The following is a 6,339-nucleotide window of genomic DNA, read 5'->3' as shown; positions in this document are numbered from 1 at the left end:
AGAGGAAAGAGAGAGAGAGAAGAGAGGAGAGGAGAGAGAGAGGAGAGAAGAGGGGAGAGAGAGAGAGAGAGAGAGAGGAGAGGGGAAAGAGAGAGAGAGAGAGAGAATGGGAAGGAGGCGTGGGAGGAACGAGCGCACGCTGAGTGGTAAATACCGAATGGAATGGGAAGGCACACACTCAGATAAATACTGGCAAACAATTAGCAATCTCTTGACGTCTACACCCACTTTACCGGCATCGATTCAAGATCCGATACCAGGGTGGCAGGAGGGAGGGAATACTAGATGTGGCCTAAGGACCGAAAGTGGTCAAAGGGAAGGCTTTTAGGAAAATGCAATGAAGCCTGGGATGAGAGGAGCGAGGGAGACAGAAAGACTCAGGCTGCTTTGGGTGGAGCCACTGGACAGTGATAATATTCATCCTCCACCTACCCAGGAAATGCTCACTGGACGCTGCTTATTTGCACAGGGCCTGGCACATGTGGTCACTCTACTCACTCATAGGACATTGATGAAATAAAGTTGGGGACCGTGCTAAGCACTAGCAATATAACAAGACATTTGGGAAGCTGGGCTTGGTGGTGGTGGGCTTCTATAGTCCTAGCACTCTATAATCCTAGAAGAGGACCTATAATTCTAGAAGGGGAATGCAGGAAGATGGATGTGGGCACTTCTGTAGAAATTCTAGCAAGGCTGGAGGGGTGAGTGTTGACCAACTGCAGTTCAGTACATATGCTACTGTGGCAGTGAAGACCCAGGCTGCTATGGGGTGTCAACAAGAGTATGTATGTATAAAGTGGGGGAGAGAAAGGACAGGACACAAGTATTGTGTGGTGTTTCTACTCCATTTGGTCAAAAGTAGATAGATTTCCTAGCCTCCCTTGTTTGTAGGGGTGTAGCAGTGCCAATCAGTGCTGGCCAGTGATATTTAAGGTGAAGTCTTCTTGGGGTGTTTCTGGAAAAGGTTTTGCTGATAAAAAGGACAGATAAGGCTGGGAGTGCTCCTACCTTGAAGACAGTCCTTCTATTTCTATCTGTGGCACCTGTCTTGCTTCCATAAAGTTACATGGGTGAAGACAAATTTTTCATGCTAAGTAAGGATGGTGAAGTAGAAAGATGGAGGGAACTATGAGACCGTGATAGTCCCTGGTGAGGTCAACAACAGCAGCACCCTGCTGACTGCCCTAGAGTAGGAGTGCCACCCAGGGTAACTGCTAAAAAGTACCCTCTTCACCAGCCTAAGTGTTTGGCTTAGGGATGGAAAAATGGGGCCGCCAATAGTGATGATATGAGTCACTACTGGGATTGCTAAAAGCTGGGATATGTCTATACCACCCTGAACACGCCCAATCTCCTCTAAAATCTGGGGTACTAGTTAGGCCATGCCTAGCATGTGGAGAGGGTCTGAATTGAGAATAAGCTGAACTAGCATGGCACATGTTTGCAATTGCAGCACTCTGGAGGCTGAGGGAGGAGGATTCTGAGTTTATGGCCAGCCTGGGTTAATAGTGAGACCCTGTTTCAAAAAAGGGAAAAAGAATGAAGCCAAGATGAGGCAAACTGAGCTGGGAACCAGGAGAGAGATACAGTCTGAATTATATGGTTTTCATACTGGGATTTGCAACCCTTCGTCTACCAGTTGTTAGCAAATAATCGTTTTTGCTTGAGCAAATTTAAGTTAGAGTTCTATGATATAAAAATGTTGGTCAACCACTACAAAGTTACACTGAGATAGGAAGAATAAAATTAACAGGTTTATTTCATTGTTGAGTCACTCTGCCAGTTCTGTCTCTCACTTACATTTCTCAGACTTTATTCTTTCTTATTTATACATTCATTTAACAAACAGTCATTAGTGACTATTAGGACCAGGTGCCAGGTAAATGGCTGTGAGCAAAACAGGCAATTTACTCTGTCCCCCTCTCAGAAGTAAGAGCCTGGTGCCTAGAAGCCTTTCTCAATTTGGGACAGCCTGTATCTACTAGTTGGTGAATTCCTTGGGACCATGTGTTATTCATCATTAAAGCTAGCACATTGCCTGGTACAAGGACACACTGGATAAATGTTTGGTGAATAAACAAAAGTGCAAGTGATTCCTGAAGTCTTTTACATGGAATAAAGAAAATAGAGAAATGTCAAGAAAACCACTTATAGTCAGGGACATTCTGAATTTTTAACTTTTCTTCTTTTTTGCAGTGCTGGGTCTCAAACTCAGAGCCTCGTGAATGCTAAGCAAGCACTCTGCCATTGAGGTACTCTTTAAGAACCTATATTTTCTTTAAAAAATTGATTGGATTCAAATTAAAAAATCACTTGAAGGTGAGCATGGTGGTGCATGTCTATAATCCCCACACCTGGGGTGCTGAGGCAGGAGGATTGAAAGTGTCAGGTCAGCCTGGCCTACACAATGAGACCCTGTCTTCAAAAGAGAAAGACAGAGTGACAGAGAGAAAGGGAGGGAAAGAGAGAGAGAGAGAGGAAGAGGAGAGAAGGGGAGAGAAGAGAAGAGAAGAGAAGAAAAATTACTGTCACCAACTAGCTCCCTGGCCACGGAGGAGTGACATCAACTCTCTGGACCCCTGAAGGGCTTGGGCTGTACCAGAAGTCGTCACTTCTGGCTATCTATTAGGAAAAAACACCGCAGTCTGGATGCTATTACATTTGAAGGCATCAGATTTTCTGGGAGTGGGACTGAAGCATCAGTGTTTTTAGAGAGCTCCCTGAGATTCCAATGTGACATATTCCCTGGGTGGAAAGGCTCTGCTCCAGACTGAAGGCTTGTCATGGCCAGGTGCAATGGCTATTAGATAAAGCTTATCACGTCTTTTCTGAATGCAGATTTCATAGAGGGGAGGGAGGGAGGCAGCATGAGTCTGTTTAAGACATGATTCTGTTCATATTTCACTCATTCATTCAACAAGTATGAATTGCATACAAGATCCAGGCATGGCACCAGTTTGATTGAAGCACAGGGCAACAAGGCGGAGGAGAAACTAGAAAAGTAGATTGGGACTAAGGTCTTTAAACTGAGTACTCTGAGGATGCTTGCCTTCCTTAAAAGGCTGCAACTCAAGATTCATGGGGTATGAAATGTTAGCTGCCCCTTGCAATCTTTGACATACATGGTAGCCCTTGGGTACTCGTTGGCTATTCTCACAAGTCAACCACTCAGGGAGAAAACAATCTGTGTTTATTTTCCCAAAATCAGAAGAAAATGATGTGTGCCTAAAACAACTTAGCTTTGTGACTGTTCCATATATATATATATATGGTTTTGTTGGTTTTTTTTGTGATACTGAGGCTTGAACTCAGGGCCTTCATCTTGAGCCACTCTGCCAGCCTTTTTTGTGATGGATGTTTTCGAGATAAGGTCTCATGAACTATTTTGCCTGGGCTGGCTTCGAAGTGTGATCCTTCTGATCTCTACCTCCTGAATAGCTAGGATTACAGGTGTGAACCACCGGCACCTGGCCCCCTCCATGCATTTTTCATTTTTGAGAACAGTCACGATTTTAAATGTTTTTTCATTGTTCCTACAAGTACCTATGAATTTGTGAGACTATATATTTTGGTATTTTGCAAAATTAATCACCATTTTCAGAGGCTTGTAAACTCTTGCTTCTTTTGTCTTTCTGAAAGATATACTTGTTCAGTTATGGGATGTATATCATGGTGACAGTCAGGTGAGTGAACTGGGAGAAGATTGTGTTGAGTGCTACAATACAGAAGACCAATGAGAACTTTTATTAAGGTTGGTTCCTTTGATCTGGGCTTTATGCTGCGACATAGTGATCTGAGTCTGTAAGGTGAGTTGCTTCGTCTTCCCAATGTCACCGTGGGACCACATGGAGACCAAGCCTATTAAAGGGAAAAACGAGTAAGGTAGTATCCTCCTTTGAACGCTAATTGTTCAAACCGCCTGTACTATGCAGGCTGTTTTTCGCCTGTATAACCAGAAGTGGTGATTGATGCACACAAGCCTTAGTTCCTTGTTAGACTTCAGGAACCTAAAGGGGTTTTAACATAGGGCATTTGAAATATTCCTGAATCAGTAGCCAGCTATGGCACTGTTAGTTTTGTGACCTTGAGAAAATTGCTTCACCTCTCTAAACTTGAGCTACTTGGTCTGTGAGTTGGGTAGTACTGTGTTATTTTACAAGGTTCTTGTGAAGATGAGAGTAGATGGCTGACAATGGAGACTGCCCTATTTTTTTTTTTTTGCCAGCACTGGGGTTTGAACTCAGAGCCTTATACTTGTTAGGCAGGCCCTCTTGCCAAATGAGCCACTCCACCAGCCCTTTTTTTGTGATAGGGTCTCACAAACTATTTGCCAGGCTGGCTTTGAACCTTGATCCTCCTGATCTCTGCCTCCTCAGTAGCTAGGATTAAAGGCATGAGCTATCAGAACCCGGAGAGAGTGCCTTACTTATAATAACTTATTTAATAATTGAATCCAATAGGAAGACACTACTATTATATCAATTTTAAGATGAGAAGATTGAGGCTTAGAGTTCCTAAGTGGCCGAAGTTTACGTGAACCCTGCTGCTTGTCTTAGGAGGCTGTGCTCGTCACTCTGCCATTCCGCTTCTCCTTGCTGTTAAATGAGATAGTATGTGAGATGTCCAGCACAGTGTCCAGCCCAGAACAGCACAATAAATATAGGTTTTCTCCCTCCTTTGGAACAAAACCACAGAGCAAGATGCCAAATATCACACCATTTACCTACAACTTGGGAACCATACAGGAAAATTTGCAGTAGGTGAAATCAGTGTCAGACTGTCTTACTTTCACTATCTTGACATCTCAGTTTCTTGGGTTTGGGACATGATTACAAGTACTTGGAAGCATGTGTCTGTCAAGTAAATCAGTTTCACTACACATTTCTCATTAAGTTGGTTGTAATTCCTTACTTATACTCAAGTCCTGGAAAGAGATTCCTGAGTCTCTCTTAAAGCAGTCAGGCTCTGATCCTGAGAGTGTCTAGGTTAGCACTGTAAACTCACCAACAACCTCAGGAGACCAAACATGTCAGAGTCAATGTGGGGCAGGGATGGATTAGCTATTTTTTTATTTGGACCATAAAGAACTCTGCTAAAAATAACTGTTTAGGAATAATCGGAGCGTTATAGGCCATGAAATCTGTTGAGAGTCTGTACAAAAGTGGCCAGTCCAGGAGAGACCCTAGATCCAGGGTGTGGCTTGGAGTGAGGGGAAAACTGGCTGGCATTGCTCACAGCAGCACAGCTCTGCCTCAGTGGGGCACTAACCCAGTGGAGGCAGGTGTGGTCTTCTGTGAGACCTGGTGGTAGAAGTTGCAAAGGAGCCACCCCTTTCCTTCTGGAGCTTCCAGCCCCACTGGGGAGGCACAGCAGGTCAGAAGGCTAGAGCTGCATTAGGGAGTACCGAGTGAGTGGGGTCCCAGACACTGTGAATGTTCCCCAGGGCAGAGGGGATGGGAGTGGGTGATAGGGGCACAAAGGTGGATTCTTAGAGTGGGTAATCTTGATTTTCCGCTACAGGGCTGACTTCATGGCTGTAGTGCCTGTCATGCTCCAGGGCTTCACATGTTTAGATTAATGTCTTGCTGATGCTACCTTTTTTTTTGGTGCTGGGGCTTGAACTCAGGGCCTCATGCTTGCAAGGCAGGCACTGTACCACTTGAGTCATCCTGCCAGCCCCATTTTTGTATTGAGTATTTTTGAGCTAGGGTCTCACAAACTATTTGCCTGGGCTGGACTCAAACCACGATCCTCCTGATCTCTGCCTCCAGAGGAGATAGGATTATAGGTGTGGGTCATTGGTGCCCACTTAAAATTCTTAATAATTTTTGAGCATGCAGTACCTGAGTTTTCATTTTTTACTGATCCCCACAAATTATGTCCTGATGAACCCAACCAACAGATTATTTCCAGCATCTATAATTTTTCTTTCCCCATAGACTTTTCCCTTTTATTTCCTGTCTCACTTCCTCCTTGTTTTCTGCACTTTAAACCTCCAGGCAACTGTTGCTCGTCTCACTGTGGCCCTCCATGCCTAAATGACTCAAGACCTCAGTATCATTCCTTTACATGGTTTGCATCCTCCTGCTTTTCCCCATTTCCAGAGCCATGCACCTACTTCAGGCCTACCTTGTCTTTTGTCTAGTCTCTAAACCTTTATTTGTGTGTGCTTTTAGAGACCACCTGCATTGGTCTACACTGGGAGCTTGTTAGAAATGCAAAACTTTTGGCCCTGCCCTCTGTCTACATTTGAACAAAATGCTTTAAAATGTGAGATGAAGTCTGATCAGTGGTTCTGGACTTTGGATATACATTAGAATCACCTGACAAGATTTAACA

This window comes from Castor canadensis, chromosome 1, assembly GCF_047511655.1.
Source record: "Castor canadensis chromosome 1, mCasCan1.hap1v2, whole genome shotgun sequence".
NCBI classification, from domain to species: Eukaryota; Metazoa; Chordata; class Mammalia; order Rodentia; family Castoridae; genus Castor; species Castor canadensis.
This window is presented reverse-complemented; position numbering follows the sequence as displayed.